Genomic DNA, 18,964 nt, shown 5'->3' with positions numbered 1-18,964 from the left:
TTGTATTGACATGCAACACAGGGGGCCCAGGTGGCCTTCCAGGACCCCTGGATTGGTGTTTTGTTTGGGCTTCCCCCAACCTTACACTGGCCCTGTAGATATCCGTATGGCTGGGGCCTGGCTTCCATAGGTCCTCACCTCTCAGGGGCTCAGCTAAGAGCTGTGTGGGCTGAGCTGCTGAAGGCAGTGAAAGGAAGGAGGCTCAGGTACTGCAGGGGCCTGATGCTGAGGTTCAGCGTGAAAGATTCATCTGCATCAGCAAACATTTGCAGGTTAATTATTTTTTGAAAGAGCAGACTTCATCCTCCCTCACGCTCTTCCATTTTACCCATCTGTGTGAACTACCAGGTTTAAGGGAAAAATAATGCTAAGAGCACAGGAACAATGTCATCTCCAAAAAGAGTGGGCTGTACTTTTAATGTACAGATGCTAAATAAAACCTCAGTTTTTCAGGACATAAGGGTTTCCTGAGCTTCACAGTTGTTAGCAGAGATGGCCAGGCATTTGTTTCATTTTACTGTGCAGTCCAGATTCTTACTGCCCACTGACAGCCCATTAAAGGGAGCTGTACCTGCATTTATTAGAAGAGACAGGAGGAAAATTCCAGGTCTGAGTGCCTTCACAGCCAGGTGGAGGGGCTGGGCTCTTAGCAGAAGAAGCTGAAAACAGGCTAACAAAGAGAAGGGCTCACAGGCTAGTGAGGGAGGGCCAAGGGCATGGGGTGAGGGCTTTTATGGAGCAACTGAATCCTGCAGGTGATGCGGAAGTAATAGGAATTGTACCTTTTGTTCCCTTGGCTATTTCAGTTATCACGGCAACATTATAAGGCAGACATTGCAAGCAGCATTTTTCAGATTACAAACTGAGGTCCAAAGCACAGAGAATTTGTCTGCAAATTTCATAGCAGAGCCTGGATTCAAACATTGCTTTGTATGATTCCAAGTTCAGTATCTATGTCCCCATGAAACCTCCAGATGTCTACCATGTGTCTACCCTGCATTAGGTACAAGTTGCATGAAGAAATGAGACCTCATCTCTGGCCTCAGGGGTTTATGGTCTGGAGAAGAATGACCCAAACATCCACACTGTAAGGTTGAGGCTGGGAGCTTGGAACTGGGGGCTGGGATTTGAAAGATGCCTGGATGTCTGCCAGGGGACTGTGGCAAGGGCACTTGAGGTTTTAGACAAAATCCATGACCAAGGTCACAGAGCATGGAGCTGGGCCTGAGGTGAAGTGAGGAGGAGGAGCATGCATTTGGGGTGAGTACAGAATAATAAGAGCTAACCTTTACTCAGGGCTTATTATTTTCCAGGCACTGCTCTAATGGCTTTTCCCATGGTGACTTCTTGAATCCTCACAAACCTCTCAAATAGTGACTGTTATTCTCTCATCTTCATTCATACAGGGTCTTGCTCTGTTGCCCAGGCTGGAGTGTAGTGGTGTAATCATAGCTCACTGAAGGCTGATCATAGCTCACTGCAGCCTTGACCTCCTGGGCTCAAGCAAACCTCCTGTCTCAGCCTCCTGAGTATCGGGAATTACCGGCACCCACCACTAGACCTAGCTAATCTAAAAAAAATTTTTGTAGAGGTGGTGTCTCACCATGTTGCCCATGCTGGTCTCGAACTCCTGGCCTCAAATGATCCTCCTACCTTGGGCTTCCATAATGTTGGGATTACAGGCATGAGCCACTCTGTCCAGCCTCATTCCCTTAGTTTACTGCTGGTGGAGCTAGAGGCACACAGAGATAAGATAACTTGCTAGATTAGGTCTCTCTGCTAGTAAGAGAGGGAGCCAAGATTCACACCTGGGTGGTCTGGCTTCTGAGTCTCCCCAGCCCTGTGCAGAGAAAGAAATCTGTCCAGGAAGGGCAGTATCCACCAAGCATGAGAGCTGGCCAAGACACAGCATGGGGGCTTTGCTCATTCTGCACTCACTGAACATCTTCCAGCCTAATGTGCCAGGGATTGTGAAAGGGAAAAACAAAAGAAAATAACTTAAACTCCAGCAGAAAAGAAAGGACTTTCAAGAACGATGATGACACAAGGAAGAATCTGATTAGCAGCTTGAGGGAGGTAGAAGAGGTGCCCACATCATCAGCCCCTTGTTTCATGCTCATGGTTTTATTTATCCTAATTCATTCCCAGGCTCTGTTTACAACCACCCTGGTTTTCCAGACAAATTCTATGCCTCTCTAATGGCTGATATAGTGTGTTACACCAAGAACATTTTTTAACAAATGAAAACCTCTCTAAGCACCCTCTTTGCACATTGAGGGGAAACCTGCATACCTAAGACTTCTGCACTCACCCGTGTTTCCCTGATTGGGACCACGAGAATCAGCCAGGCCCCTTCCACTTGGCACCCTGTCAGATGCTCAAAGAATGTGATCCTCTCTGGCTACTATGTAAGCTACTAGATAGAGCTTCCTCCTCTATGGCATCGGTTGGAACCTACCTGTGGAGTCAGCCCATTCGACTAGGTTTCCTTCTCTTGGCCATTTCATCCAGTCTTTTCTGCAGGTGCATTTGCCTCTGCTCAGCCGCTACGTGATGGATTTCTGTAAGACGAGGTCTGGTGCCTCCTAGCTATTTACTCTGTTCTTTTTGTCTGGGAGATTTTATCCATGTCCATGGCTTTAATGACCATCTTTAAATATGTATCATCCAAATTTATATCTCTAGTTTGAGCCTTTCCCCCTTTGCTCCAGACATATATACACCTGTATCCTTTAAAGCATTTTTCCCCTCTGGAAAATTTTAAGCACATATCAAAACAGAACCATTTAATGAACCACTAATAATTAGAATCCAGTTTCAACTACTCTTGACTTTGTGTCATTCTGTTTCTTCTATCTCCCTGCTCCTCCTCATCCTCCATCTGGCTGGTATATTTTGATGATCCAAGTCATCACATCATTTTGTGTGTAAATACTTCAGAATCCACTAGCCTTGTCAATGTTTTTCTTTGGCTTTCTTAAAAGTATCTGAAGATCAACTCTTTCAAAATCAAATGTGAGATTTCCCTCTTTAGAATTGGTCCTCTTCCAGTGTTCTCCAACTCAATCAATTTCACCACCCCACATCCTGAGAATTACCCTTGATACGTTCCTCTTCTCCCTACCCACTGTGTATCACCAACTTCCCTTATCTTGAGCTCTCCCTATCACTGTACGTCAAACCATTGTTTCTCACCTGGACCATTTGTGATAGTCTTCTAGCCATCTGCCTTCCTCCACTGTGGTCCTGCTCCAATTATTCCCCTCCACATTACAGCCAAGTGATGTCTTCTTTTGCTCATTCGGCAAAGATCTGCTGAATACGTACTGCATCCTAGGTATTATAAACAAGCTGCTGGTCACATATTGGTGAGTAGGTACATTTCTTGTTTATGAAACACACACACCCACACATATACACACAGTAATATATGTAATTTGAAGTGCTATGAAGGAAATAAAGCTGGGACTAGATAGTAACAGGGGTGCTGTCTTGTACACAGTGGTCTAGAAAGGCCAGTTGAGCAAAAGCTGATGCATATGAAGGGATTAATCACACACAAGTCTAGGGGTAAATTATTCTAGACAGAGAAAACATTAAGTATAGGGGCCCTGATATATCTCATCTATCAACTTACTTTTCCTCTTCTGAGGGGAGTTTGTCAACTTTTTAAAAGACTTTTTTTTTTTTTAGAACAGTTTTAGGCTCAGCAAAATTGAGAGGAAGGCACAGAGATTTCCTACATGCCTCCTGCCCTGGCACAAGCATAGCCTCCTCCGTTATCAACATCTCTCATCAGGGTGCCACTCTGGTTATAGTTGAAGCACTCACATTGAGACATCATTATTATTCAGAGCCCATCGTTTATATCAGGGTTCACAACTGGTGCTGTACATTGCATAGGTCTGGACAAACATACAATGACATATATCCATCAGTATAGTATCATACGAAATATTTTCACCACTTTAAAAAATCTTCTGTCCATTTAGCTTTGAACATTGTAAAATATTTTTATCTTTTGAAAAAGTAATACCTGCATAAGCTACACAGTGAAAGTATGATATTTTCCTCACTATTAGCAGTTTCTGGTATGTATTTCCAAAGGTTTTCCATGCATAAGCAAGCACATTTGTGCATATATGACTTCTAGTTTTAAAAAGTATGAATGTATAGTTCTTCTAAAACACCCTCTTCTGAACACATTTCAGGTAGTGTCATGCCTGCATTTCTGAGAGACACTGCAGGGGCCCTCATCCTCTGACTTCGACTTGTATCTCTGGCTCCAACCTTGGCCCCAGTGCCCACTGTGTCCCAGGCATGTGGGCCTGTCTCCAGGCCTTCGGGCATCCTTTTTGCTGCTGCAGAGGCTTTGCACAGAATCCTTCCCTCTGGAATGTTCCTTTTCCTGCTCCTGCTTCACTTTGTCCTAGTTCAGGCTCAGAGTCCTTGATTTCTCCTGTCTTAATCGGTTCAGGCTGCTGTAACAAAACACCACAGACTGTGTGGCTTATAAAAAGCCGACATTTTTTTTCTTACAGTTCTGGAGGCTGGGAAGATCAGGCTGCGAGCATGCTCAATTCTGGTGAAGGCCTTTTTCTGGCTTGCAGACTGCTGACTTCTCATTGTATCCTCACATGGCAGAAAGAGAGGGAGAGAGCTCTCTGGGGTCCCTTTTATAAGGGCACCAATTCCATTCACGAGGCCTCCATCCTCATGATGTAATTACCTCCCAAAGGTCTTAACCTTCTAAGGAGGTGAAGCTTTGTTTGTGCAGGGAACACAAACATTCTGACCATAACACTTCCTTTTTTTTTTTTTTTTTTTTTTTAACTTTAGGTTCAGGCGTTCATGTGCAGATCATGCAGGATTGCTGCATAGGTACATACATGGCACTGTGGTTTGCTGCCTCCATCTCCCCGTCACCTATATCTGGCATTTCTCCCCATGTTATCCCTCCACAACCTCCCCACCCCCTTCTGTCCCTCACCTAGCCCCCCTCCAACAGACCCCAGTGTGTGATGCTCCCTCCCTGTGTCCATGTATTCTCATTGTTCAACACCCGCCTATGAGTGAGAACATGTGGCATAACACCTCTTTCGTAATTACTTCCTTAGTAAAGTCCCAGCCCCACTTCTCCTCTCACCCCTCCAATCCTGGTTAAACTTGCCTTGCTTCAGCCACAGTGGCCTTTTGGCTTTTCAAATGAACCAGCCAATTTGCCACTGTCGGCCTCTTTGTTGGGTTTCCCCTGCCTGCAATGATCCTTCTCTTGACATCACAGCTGGCGTTGCTCTGACCTCAGTTGAACTGCCTCAGAGCAGCCACCCAAAGCCACTGAGCCTACAGTGGCCATGCATTCTCACCTTCTCATATTCCTCTCTTCTACTTCTCTGCTAATATTTTTCTTGATTGACTGATTTCATTGATCTCTCCCACTCCACCCCAAATATAAGCTCCAAGACAGAGGAATATTATCTGTCTTCTTCATCCTGCATCTTCAGGGCCTGAAGTGCATGGTAGGTACCTCGTGACTGTTAAGTGAATAAAGGCATTATATATATGTGAACGGGGAAGTGCAAGATGGAAGTCGTGCTTGAGGAGGACTACAGGTCAGTAACATTTGGGGAGATCAAGGACAGCTTAGATGTAGAAACCACAGAGAAAGGAAACTGAAGGAGAATACAGTTCATATTGTTTCTGTCAATTACATCCCTCCATCAATTAAATCAGAACCTGTGAGGATGGGGCACCCACAACTGTATATTTTTTAAGCTCCTCAGGAGAATCTGATCCCGAGCAGGGCTGAGAACAATGAGGTTAGATGAGATCTAACTGTGCTAGCAGTTACAATAAAAAAGTAAAAAAAAAAAAACCCAACTGGATAAAATTAATTTTTAGTATATTTTATTTAATGCAACAGAATCCAAAATATTATTTCAGTATGTCAGAAATGTAAAAATTATCAATGTCATTTTTTTTTCATTAATTAGGCTTCAAAATCATTGTGTAGCTCATGCTTACAGCACATTGCCGCTCAGACTAGTCATAATGTAAGAGCTCAGTAGCCACAAGTGGTCGGGATCCTGTACCACATAGTACAGAATCACAGGTCCCTTCAGGCTCTGGTGTCTTACAGCTGATTTGGAGCACAGCGAGGAGACTCCTGTAATTCAGAAACCTAAGCAGCCTGGCATGTACCAAGGATCACATTTCCTCCTTGTTCTTATTAACATCTCTGTTCTCCTAAGATCTGCTTTGTCTTGGCTCTGGATTAATTTCTTTTTGCTGTCTGTTAGTAACTGACAATCCTCAGCCTCGATCAAAGATATGTTGCTAATCTGTTTCTTTTCTTCAGTGAGTATGATACAGGATCTGATTTTTAGCCAGTGGATGTCACTGTTTACTCAAGGAGGGTCCTTGGAGGAGACAGTCTAATCCAGGGACAAACGTAAAAACAGCAGTCGTTGTCTCCTCTTTCCTTATATTAGTGTTTCCCTTCTAATTTGGAGCTGTGATAGGTTTTTTAGGAAGGGAACTGTAAGTGGTCAGTGCTGGTTCACTCGTGCTGTCTAGAACACTTGTTGGTCTCAGAGATCCGAAACCTCATTTAATAGCGCGGCGGCTCACGCCTGTAATCCCAGCACTTTGGGAGGCCAAGGCAGGCGGATCACCTGAGGTCAGAAGTTCGAGACCAGTCTGGCTAACATGGTGAAACCCTGTCAGAAAAAAAAAATAATAATAAAATAAAATAAAAGGTATAGTCCATAATTACAAGGTATAGTAACAAAGTAAGCTGGGGTGGTGGCTCACACCTATAATCCCAGAACTTTGAGAGATCAAGGTGGGAAGACCATTTGAGCCCAGTAGTTTGAGACCAGCCTGGCCAATATAACAAGACCTCATATCTACAAAAAAATCAAAGAATTAGCTGGGAGTGGTGGCATGTGCCTATAGTCCCAACTACTCGCAGGCTGAAGCGGTAGGATTACTTGAGTCCATGATATTGAGGCTGCTGTCGGCTGTGATTGTGCCACTGCATTCCGGCCTGGGTGACAGAGGAAGACTCTGTCTCAAAATAAATACATAAATTTTAAAAAACTGGCCTGGTGCAATGGCTCACGCCCATAATCCCAGCACTTTGGGAGGCTGAGACAGACAGATTGCTTGAGTTCAGGAGTTCAAGACAAACCTGGGCAACATGGTCAAACCCTGTCTCTACTAAAATAACAAAAAAATTACCTGGGCATGGTGGTATGTGCCTGTGGCCCCAGCTAATTGGGAGGCTGAGGTGGGAGAATCACTTGTACCTGGGAGGTGGAGGTTGCAGTGAGCCGAGATTGCACCACTGCCCTCCAGACTGGAAAACAGAGTGAGACACCATCTCAACAAAACAAAACAAAACAAACCAAACCCTAAGTTAATTGTAGTAAAAAAAAATCTCTGAACTGCCCTTTTAAAAAGACGAGTTCTGTATTTCTGCAAAGCAGAAGTCACAAACAACCTTTAGCCAAGTCTGCTGCTGTGTGACCAGCACAGTGTTTGAAAAACAATTGAGCTAACATGTGCATTGGAGTGCAATGCAAACATCTGATTTCTGTCTTTGCCTCAAATATGAAATCTGGCCCTGTTGGACTCACCCTACAAGGCCACAGCTGGGATGATGCTCAGTTGCATCTTGTAAATTGTCATGTCCTCTTTTTCCCACAGGCCTCACCACTTCCAACTATTCCCCAAACCAGGTCACTTCATCTATGCAGGTTGGCAGCCCAATCTCTATTGGCATTTGCAGTTTTGATTGTGGAGTAGAAACACATATAGAAGCATTAATTGTTTTAGTAGGTGTCTGAAGGGTGGGTGGGATGATTTGGAAACAAACACAATGGAAGATTGGTTTTATAAGATCTTCTACCTTTAGATTTGGGGTTGAAGAAATCTTGGCTCAGGTTGGGATTAGCCAGCCTGTTGCTTGAACCTACCTTCAGAATTGCAGATGTCTCTCGTTGAGCTCTCCAAGGTAGCCCAGGGTATGGGAGGTGGAAGGAAAATGGGTTAGCCAAGGTAGGACCTTTGATGCCACTGTTGGGGTTTGGGTGAGGATCATCGACACCGCTGGCCTCTCCTGACCTTCACTCCCATAAGTGGCAAGGCAGGATCCTCTTTTACCTTTGTCTAAGGTGCTAAGTCTCAAACTCGAGTGAGCCTCAGAGTCACTTGGAGGGCTTTTTACCTACAAGCTGGACACAACTCGCAGAACTTGTGGTTCAAGAGGTCTAGTGTAGGGCTTGAGAATTCACATTCCTTTCTAACACATTCTCAGTATATGCTGCTTCTGCTGATTCTGCAACCACACTTTGAAAACACTGGTCTAAGGTTTCAAGGTCAGTGAGATTGTTTCGAAGGCAAAAGAGATGTGTGTGTGTGTGTGTGTTTGTGAGTGTGTGTGTGTGTGTCACAGAGAGAGAGAGAGAGAGACAGAGGATATATTGAAAACAAGCTCTTGCTTTCTGTTCCAGGATATATGTGATACAAGAGCTAGTACATTTCAAAGGACTGAAGAATGAATTCAGGCACAAGCCACACTTCTGAGAAGGTTCTGACTTGTTCTTATCAATGTGTTTGATACAGTTCTCAAGAAAAAAGACAAAATACCATTGAGCAGCCTCTACCTCTAGGACTGATTACCTGACAGTGAATGAAGTGACCTTTTTCTTAAAAGGACAGCAAACAGCAACCACAGGCTGGTCTTCTACTGCTCCTGCCACTGCTTCTGACAGTGCAGTGCAGAGGGAGGGAGCGAGGCTCTGGAGAAGGGTGAGTTGACATTTACTGAGCGCTTCCTGTCTGCCAGGAGCTGTGCTATATGCTTACTTGCAATATCATGCAAATCTCCAAACCATTCCAAGAGATATGCACTCTGTATAATTACAGTTTGTAGTTGAAGAAGCTGCCTCAGAGCTGTTAAGTAACATCTCTAAAGCCACACAGCTGGTAGGCAGTGCCCAGGGTTTGAGCCATGTTCATCTGACTATACAGCTGGAGCTCCCAGTCATGGCTTCTCAAGCTAGAACAGGCTTGAAGTGTAGGAGTGCCTCTAAGAACCTGTGGGAGAGGATAACTTATTTTCTCCCTTGTGTCTCTGCAGCAACATGGAAACAAAAATACTACTTCCTAGATTATTGTACAAATTTAATAGGACACAGTCTGTATATCTTCAATACATTTTTGTGTCGATAAGAATTAATGTACTTCCCTCTTTCCATCCTTGTGTCTCTTGAGTGATTTGCCCTGTGTCTTAAAGCATGCATTCACTGGGCATTCTTGTGCACCTACTGTGTGCCCTGCGAACCAGCAGACATGGTCCCTGCAGAATATCGGCAAGAAGGAGCCACAGATTGATAAGCCAGTGTCAACTGTACATCTCCAAACGCAGATCTTCCAGGCTCCTCACATTCAACTTGCCTCCCCACCTGTTACTCTCCATAGACGTTGGTATTCCCTGTTTTGATTGGCAGTGCCACCTACCATTCTATGAGCCAATAACCTGCCTGCAACCCTCACAACACCACACATCTCTTTCAGACATCAAATTCCTTATTTGAGCAGGACTTAAATGTTATGGAAAATTCTACCTGGGCAACCTCTGTCTCCTATGGGGCAGCCTGCCATTCTGCCAGCACACAATTGGCTTCGGTGCTTAACAAATTATTAATTCCCAGCAAACAAATCTGGGAGCCAGAAAAGGTTTAGAAGAGAATCTAAAGTATTTCCCAGGGCAGAATGATTTGCTCACTGGGGATATTGCCCTTCTACGTCTGGGAGTGTTGTCCAGATTTTACCTCCTTCTCACACAGGAGTCTCCATATGACTCTGAGAATGATGTTCTGTTCTGAATGCACCTTTGGGCCCAATGTCACCTGCTCTAGGTTCTGCAGCAGTTCCTCCCTGCCCTCAGGTCCATGCCCAGCCTCCAAGACCCCCAGCTGCCCAGACACCCAGCCTCAGAGGTGTCCAGCCTGTTGCCCTCTCTAGCCTCGTTCTCCAGAAACCTTTTCTCATTTCCTAGCAGCCTCAACCTTTTGCGACCTGTCTGCTCACTCTGCTGGCTCATGCCTCCATGAATTTTCTGAGGACACTGTCTTTTTCAGGAATTTCTCCACCCAGCCCTGCCCTTAGCTCACTCCTGTGCATTCTTTCCCACCAGCTCAGGAGCCTGCTTTGGCAGAAGGCCTTTTGGATTCCCAGTTTGGGTCAAGTTCTTTTGTGCTCCAGACACGTCTTGTCTTTATTTCTACAGTCAAGGTGAGAGCAATCAGCCATGGCCTGGGCCCATGAGAGCTGCGCACATGGAGATGAGCAGTGGAGCTGGCTGGGTGGAGGCCTCCTGGGGTGTGGGGAGGTTCAGAGCATTCACAGCTGCAGTCTCTTGCACCTGTGAGCATCGCGGCTCAGCAGGAGGGCCTCTGGGGTGGCCTTTGGCACTGCAGGGCTCAGAGGCTTAAAAAGCTGCGGGAGAGGTCAGCATCTTTATTTCAAGACCTTTCTCTCTGACATTTCTACCCTGAAATGCCACTTCTACTGCACCACATGGAGACACATGTCCAAGGGGGCTTGACCTACTCAGAGTCCTGGTGATCCATCAGAGGCAAGTGAGCTGATCCTGCCTTCCAGCTGGGGGCCTCTGGGCAGTAGTGAATGTTGGCTGCAGGCCTGTGCCTGCCAGCCCTGCCTCGCCCTGCCTGCTTACTGGCCTTTCCCTTCTCCCAGCTCCCTCTGTTGTGCAAAGACAAGCTGTTAAGTTAATTAAAGCAGGACCTTTGTTTCCTGAGCCCCTCCCTCCAGCTTCTTCCCCAGCAGGCACCTGAACTGACCCTTGTGGCTCAGTGGGGATGCTGGTGACAGCACTGGGAAGGGTTGGAGTTGGGATGGGGTATGATGGGGACCCCAGCAAGGGCTCCTGATTCCTCTTCTATATCATGGGATTCAGGGGTTCTGAGAACGACTGGAGGGCTTTCTTATTTTTAGAGATCTGGGAAATGTTGGTATATTTGTTTGACAGGGGTTTTAGGCACCACAGTCAGACAGTCAGGTAAAAATGGCCCCAGGACTCCTTGTAAGGAGCCAGGGAGGGTTGAGAGAAAGCTCTGTTTCTTGAAAAGGTATATATATATGTGTGTGTATATATATATACACACACACACACACACACACACACACCCCTATATATATATATACCATATATATATATATATATAAAGGGTGTATATATATAGATATATGCATATCTATATATTTATCCATCTATCTTTAATCTATTTTTTTTTCTGAAAGCAGCTCACTGCTAGTTTGTATCCTGTTAACAGAACCAAAGATAATATCCGTTGTAGACTGCATCAGCTCCCAACCACACTTTCCGTCTCTCACTTAATTTGATTCTTTACCAGCCCTGTGAGATAGAGGGGCAAAGATGAACAATAGGCTCTCTCCTTACAGATGAGGAAACTGAGGCACAAGGAAGCCAAGTGTCATTAATGAGAAAATCATCTTTAATATTTGCCAAGTGTTTGCAATTTGCCAAGCATCTGCACGTAAATATTCGCATTTGATTCTTACAAACCGGACTCTGAGGTGAGTCAGGGATATGTTAATGACAGCTTCAGTAACCAATATGCTTGGCATCATTTATGATAATTAAATGTGATGTCATTAGGCAGTAATCTAATTGGAGGTGTTATTATCCTCAACTTGTCCAGTACTTAACTGAGACTCTGATAAATAAAATAACTACTTCTGTGACACAGGGGGTCAGTGTCAGAATTGGGACAAGAACTCGGACTACCAGGTCTTCAGTGTAAAAGTCTCTCTATTACTGGTCTATGGCCGTGTGCTTGAGCCCCCTTCTAGAATTCCTTCTGGTACTTCTTTAGTCTTTGAACATGAGCAGGCTTTCAGCTATTGCAGCAAGAGGATTCCCTGTCCCCTATCCCCCAACTCCATGCTGCTAGAAGGCTGGGGAGGAAGGTTGATGGTGCCTAAGACAGAAAGACTCCACATGCACTCCTGTGTGAGAAGGAGGTAAAATCTGGACAACATTCCCAGATGTAGAAGGGCAATATCCCCAGTGAGCAAATCATTCTGCCCTGGGAAATACTTTAGTTTCTCTTCTAGACCTTTCCTGGCTCCTAGATTTGTTTGCTGGGAATTAATAATTTGTTAAGCACTGAAGCCAATTGTGTTATTCTTGCAACTTCATTTTTTTTTTTTTACTTGGACACCTGTTTTTACTTGAACACACTATTCAAAGGGCTGCATGGGAACCAGAAGCTTGGCCTCTTCTGATAAATGCGTGGTACCTGCTTTGTAAAAAACGGGCTGGGCACAGTGGTTCATTCCTGTAATCCCAACACTTTGGGAGGTCAAGAGATTGAGATCATCCTGGCCAACATGGTGAAACCCCGTCTCTACTAAAAATACAAAAAATGTGCTGGGCATTGTGGTGCGTGCCTATAGTCCCAACTACTCAGGAGGCTGAGGCAGGAGGATTGCTTGAATCTGGGAGGTGGAGGCTGCAGTGAGCTGAGATCATGCCACTGTATTCCAGCCTGGTGACAGAGCCAGACTCCGTCTCAAAAAAAAGAGTTGGAGGTTTCTGTTTCTATTGAACGATGGAGGAAAGAGAAAGACAGAAAGGGCTTGTGGTCTTGGGTAGGGCTTTTGGTAATAGTTGTATATAGTACTGAGCAATTCTTAGCCTTTCCTGGGTTCTAGCCTTGATTAGAGATAGTCTTTTTCAGTGTCACTGTTTCCCAGACTGGTTCTGAACTCCTGGCCTCAAACGATCTTCCACCTCAGCCTCTCAAAGTGGTGGGATTACAGGTGAAAGCCACAGTGCCTGGCCAAAGAAAGCCAGTTTTGATCCTCATTCATAATGTCATTTTTCTTAGAGATTGTCAGCTGGGAAAAGTTGTTCTCCTGGGCCCTCGAGGCCAGGGTGGATTCAGAACTGAGGAGACTTCTGTGTATCATATGGTGCTATTCCAGCCACTTGTCTTCATCAGCTACTACAATCTGTCCCCTCCTCTAGAACCCAGACTACACCCATGAGCAGCTGTACAGAATTCCCAGGACTTTGGTAACAGCCAACATACCAGATTTTTTTTTTTTTAATTAAACTGGTAAGAACAGATACTACACTTGATCTTAGCCAAAAAGCCGAGAAGCGATCCCAGGTACTTTTCCAAAGTGCTTTACGTGTGTTTATTTAGTCCCCATATGAAATAGACACTCTTTTTCTTCTTTTTGGAGAGTGTCTCACACTGTCACCCAGGCTCGAGTGCGGTGGTGCAACGTCGGCTCACTGCAACCTCTGCTTCCCAGTTGCAAGCGATTCTCCTGCCTCAGCTGACTGAGAAGCTGGGACTACAGGCTTGCACCACCACTCCTGGCTAACTTTTTATAGTTTTAGTAGAGGCAGGGTTTCATCATGTTGGCCAGGCTAGTCTCGATTTCCTGACCTCGTGATCCACCCGCCTCAGCCTCCCAAAGTGCTGGCATTACAGGCGTGAGCCAAAGGCAGATGGGAATTCTGGATCTTCCCTGGCCTTTATCTTGGCCAAACTTAATTTCCTTGAGCTTGTTATCTTCATGGAAGATATTGAAAGTAGTAATCTTATATTCAAAACCTTTGCTTTGCCAAAGCCAATTAAGTCCTAGCAGGTACCACCATAAATCAGAGTTGACATGGGAGAAAGCTATCAAGGGCCAGGGGATGCAGGTGGTGAGACCCTGGGGCTAAGCCAGCTCCGGACTCTGCTGGGATTCCCGGGCATCTTGGGAGTATGTATGGTAAAGGGAAAGTCCGGGGATGGAGAACTAGGCTCCCCGAGGGCTGAGCCAAGCCCAATAGGGCCAATCGTTGGGCAGGCAGAGTGGAGAAGTAAGCCTTCTGCTCTTCTGAGTAGCGCTCCTGGGGTGTCACAGCATCCCGGTATGTCCAGTCACGCCAGTGGAAATTGAAGCCTTCAAGTAGGGCGATACGGTCAGCTCTTATAGGTACACAGTCATGAGGTTTTCTGGGCGGCAGATCTGGTACCTCTATCCCTGGCAGCAGCACAACCCCTCGGATGGCAAACCAGCCCCCAAATCAGGGGTGTATGCACACACCTGATATGTGCTGGTTTCCCCACGGGTCAGCCTCCACATCTTTTCGTTGGTAGTAGTAAGCAGCCCCTGCTACATGGGCTGCTGTCTGGGCCAGGATCTTGGGGCATCAGTTGGGGTGTACCTCATAGTAAGCAATGACTTCTATCTGTAGCTCTGGGAGGCTCTCTCTAACACGGCTCAGATGGTAGGCCACACACTGGTCCACTGGGTCAGTCGGCATTTGGAGGTGGCAGCTCTGCAAGAAGGGCTTGAGGGCCCGGTCAAACATGGCAGGTGTGCTGAGTACCAAGAAGGCCAGGGTAGGTCCTGACAGGGGTAGGTGGAAGGCTGGAGGCAAGAGTTCATTGTACCATGCCACCTGGAAGGGGTAAACCTCGAAGCCAAAAGGACACAGTGTGTCCCCGATCTTCTGCTTCAGCTCTGCTACTTTCGGCTCCATAGCCACAACTTCATTTTTAACTCAAGTTTCAGAATTTCCTACTGAGACAAGTAATAGTGTCCTAAACTTATAAATGAAGACTTTTGAGATGCAGAGAAGTGAAATAATTTGCTTCAGTTTACACAGCATGTTAAGTCTGTATGTTGCATGGCAGGGATTTGAATCTCAGCCTTGCTGACCTCAAAGTCCCCCAAATAATCTACTTCATTATATCACTGAGGAGGCAAAAAGCTTGCAGACTACACTATACAGTGCCTTTGAGCAAATTAGCAAAACGTACCACCCTTGGGAGCAAGAAATTAGAAAAAGGTACCAGTTCTGGGCACAAACCTAGGACACATGTGTCAGGAAGCCAAGGCAGAGGCATGTCTTCCAGGGCCTTTTAGCACAGCATGAAGCAGAGGGTTGGGCTGGATTTCCCTCTCAGTTTCCACCTCAGTAGGTGCCACTGTGTAGGGCATAACCTGTGAACTGGAGAAAATGGTTCCTTCTGGAGCCTCAGGCTATGATGGTCTTGGGTCTTGCTTGTCTTCACACAAAGGTGTCCAGGCATGCTGGTATGTCATCAAACTGCCTGGGTTTGAATCCTAGCTCTATAGCCCTTCCAAGTCCTGCCAACCAGGATAAGCCATTTAACCCTCTGTGCCTCAGTCTCCCTCCCAGGATTGTTGTGAGCACTCAGTAAAATATCCCTTGTCATGTGTGTGTTTGGTGCAGGACACACCAGCTCTCAATGTTTGCTGTCAGCATAGGAAGCACTGTCTGGGGGCTCCTCCTTTCAAATCAGTTACCAGTGTTTTGACAACGAGCTGCTTTCCAGATTTTCTTTTCATCAGCTGCTGTGGCATGGTAATCAGAGGCCCATGAAGATCTAATTAGAGACGGATAAACACATCAGGGAAAGAATAAGACACTCATTATTGGTGAGTGCACTCAAGGTAAAGTTATCATGAAGCTCAGCTCTCCTCTGTAGGTACAAAGCACAGATGAAAATGTCTGAGACGTGAGTTCTTCTGCCTCAAATCCCCATAGGAAGCTTCTATTCATCCTTCCAAACCCCAGCTCAGATGTCTCATCCTTCATAAAGTGTTCCAAAATCCCTGATCACTTTAATACATTAAATCTTCAGTTCTGCTTTAGGACATTTTTGCATATCTATCTATCTATCTAACATTTACTTATTTATTTGCTAACTAATTCAATTGTTTATGCAATTAGTACTTAATGAATATAATGAGCATCAACTACTACTACTATGAGTACTTAATGAGTACCTACTATGTGCAAGGTACGGGGGATGTTCATTGGTGAGAACTTTGGATCCTCTTTTTTCTTGTCATTTTGGCCCATGGCTATCTTAGGTAGAATGCACATTCTGTTTCTGTACTTCATCCAAATTTTAGTACTCGCTCATCACTGCTCAGCATCCCTCCCCTCCCTCCTAGAGTAACATCAACAGCATAGCTGAAGATACCAGAGGAGCTGTGAAATGAGAGTGACCATCTTTCTAGTTGAATTCACATGCAGGAAGCAGCAGAGGCTGCAGGGTGAAGACTGGAGGAAAGTGGGCACATGAGCCATGCTGGGAAGGCCAGCAGTCCATGGCAGGGGCTCCATGGACAAGGGCTGTGAGTAGGGCATACAGCAGCTGATCCTGCCATCCCTTTCCCCAAGTGTTAGTGCTTCCCCTGGCTGGGAAGGCTTTAGTGCAGCTGCTCTTACAGTAAGCATGTAGGTGTCTGTGCAATGAGGAAAAGAAGCGGGGAGGAAAAACCCCACAAAAACAGAAACAGCTGGGAAGGAGGCTAGCTCAGCAATAAGGGCATTGCTGAAGCAACCAACAGCCTTGACCTATAAGGCACATTAAACCATCTTGACAGGGACCATTTTGTGCTGCAAAATACAGAGAGACATTGGAGAGAAGGCGGCTCCAGGAGGGGCCTGGGGCTACATGGGTGGAGAATTCCTGCATATCATCAGGATTTTTATTAGTAATTACCTTGCAAGGGAGAGTACCAGGGACAGAGGCAGGCTGAAAAGGCCATTTGCGAAAGTCCATGAAGACAGCAGTCTGATGTGGTAATAACTAGCCCGAAATGAAATCTCATTTCATTCTGCAGACATATCTCCATGGAACTGAACTCCTTGGAGTCCCAGCTTTGCTCTCATTCACAATAGAATATACCTGGTTTGAATTCCACCTGTGTTCTCACTAGAGATGGGATCCTGAGCAACTTATTTAATCTCTCTGGAGCTAGCTTCTGTTTCTACCTCTGCAAAATGAGAGTCCTGATAGCTGTGGGGGATTAGAGACAATGTATATAAACCATCTTGCACAGTGCCTAGCAGGGAGTAGCCACGATGCAATAAAATGTAGCTATTATAATTTGAGGGAGAGAGTAATGGTGGGGTTAGTATGAGTGTACTCTAGCTGTTGGAACAAAGAAATCCCAATCTCAGTTGCATAAAACAAGAAAAATCTGCTTCTTTCACATATAACAATCCAATGCAGGACTGAAGGTCAGAGAATGTTTTCTTTCATGTGTTGATCCAGGGACCCAAGCTCCTTCCTTTCCTTCCTGTTGCTTTACCATCAGATCCCATAGCCACAATTGGTAACATGGCCAGTGTGAGCAGGAATGCTATGGATTCTTCTTCTTGGAGAAGGGGTGGGAAGCTTCGGCAATGACTGACAGGGAACTCCCTCCCAGTAAATACTGCATACGTTTTGGTATATTTTGGAGGGATGCTGGCCAGTGATGAGCGAGTACCAGGATTTGGATTAAGTACAGAAACAGAATGTGTATTCTACCTAAGATAGCCAGGGGCCAAAATGACAAGAAAAAAAAGGATCCAAAGTTCTCACCGATGAACATCCCCCATACCTTGCATATAGTAGGTGCATATATTTTGGGTGGGTAGTTAGCTGGCCCTGCTCCAGTATTAGCAGAGGATTGATGGTTTGGGATGAAGTAAACGTCTTAGGACAAAGCTCATCTTAGCCAGGCCAGTTACTCAGAATGGGTGGGCGGTTTACCAATCAATTATACAGAACCTGGCTGCTCAAAATATGCTCTGTGCCCCAACAGCATAGGCATGACTCAGGAGCTTGTTTGGCATGCAAAATCTCAAACTCCACCCCAGACCACCTGAGTCAGAATCTGCATTTAGGATCCCCTGCAGAGATTCTGATATAGGAGGATGGGGATGGGATTCTGCCTTGTTTCTAATGAGCTCTCAGGTGACACAGATGTTGCTGGTGCATGGATACACTTTGAGCTGCAAGCATGCAAAGAACCTGATTGCAGAAACTCAACTGCTCCCTGGACAAAATGAGATTTTCCGGTGGTTATATGGAGGTGAGGGGCTGACCTCGCACCTTCCCCTACTTGTGTTTGCAGTCATCTGCTATGCTAGGGTGGTGGCATTTCTATAAGAAGAGGGTTAAGTAGGATCCCCAGTTTTGTCTGAGAGAGGAGGAACTCCCAAGACCACCTGCAGTAACCCTGCAGCTATGTATTTACTGTTATTGGTGGCTGAGCAGGGACACTTGCTCTTTTCTGATGTATAGTTAGAATCCATCTCTGGTGGACATGAATGTCTTTCCAGCTGAGATTTACTTGCAATTGTCTGCAGTGAGACGTGTTAGTTAATGAAGCCTGTGCTAGAGTCACACAGGTAATCACCCTCTTTCCTCCTCTCACTCTTCTTTACCCCCACGACAGTTCGTTCTTTTGGAAAAATTCATTAACCTATAGTAACACAGTTCACCAGTGACAACTCTAAAAAAAAGCAGGCTGGCGTTTCTTCTTACAGATAATTGTCTTAGTTATCTGAGAATCACACACATTTTTAGAAGAAAAAAAATAGCCTTGACTTGAGATCAGGGATTCTCATGTAAATGCTGCCTAGAAGTCATTCTGGCCTGTATTACAAGCTGATGGCCAGGGTTCTCACCCTGAAGCTGCAGGGCGAAGGGTAGAGAGAAACATAATATACACCCCTCACACACTCTTGCAGCACACACTGTACTTTGAACATGTAGTTCCCTAATCTTCTAAATACCCCACAATTAAGGGAAGGGAACTCATATTTATTAAAATCTACTATGTACTCTGCTTTGTGCTAGGCACATTGACCATCCAATCCATTTACAATTCTAAGAATTAGACATTTGCATGCGTGTGTGTGTGTGTGTGTGTGTGTGTGTGTGTGTGTGTGTGATCATTTATTTCATAGATGAAGAAAGTGAAGGTTGAGGGTTAACTAAGTAAACTACAGATCCAGGGTTTAAACCCAACTCTACCCACACTGAAACTCACTCTTTTGACTTCATTGCAATGTCACTGTAAATAAAGACCA

At 45.4% G+C, this 18,964-nt stretch overlaps 2 pseudogenes; both read right to left on the bottom strand.

Annotated features, from left to right (window-relative positions):
- Positions 1-13,112: 13,112 nt before the first annotated feature.
- LOC135274115 (U2 spliceosomal RNA) lies at positions 13,113-13,224 on the bottom strand (annotated as a pseudogene).
- Positions 13,225-13,754: 530 nt separating this feature from the next.
- LOC105728229 (cyanocobalamin reductase / alkylcobalamin dealkylase-like) lies at positions 13,755-14,602 on the bottom strand (annotated as a pseudogene).
- Positions 14,603-18,964: the final 4,362 nt, after the last annotated feature.

Source organism: Aotus nancymaae, unplaced genomic scaffold, assembly GCF_030222135.1.
Source record: "Aotus nancymaae isolate 86718 unplaced genomic scaffold, 86718_ANA_hifiasm-v0.15.2.pri h1tg000010l, whole genome shotgun sequence".
In the NCBI taxonomy this organism is placed as follows: Eukaryota; Metazoa; Chordata; class Mammalia; order Primates; family Aotidae; genus Aotus; species Aotus nancymaae.
The sequence above is the reverse complement of the archived record's forward strand: the minus strand, read 5'-3'. Positions and strand labels throughout refer to the sequence as shown.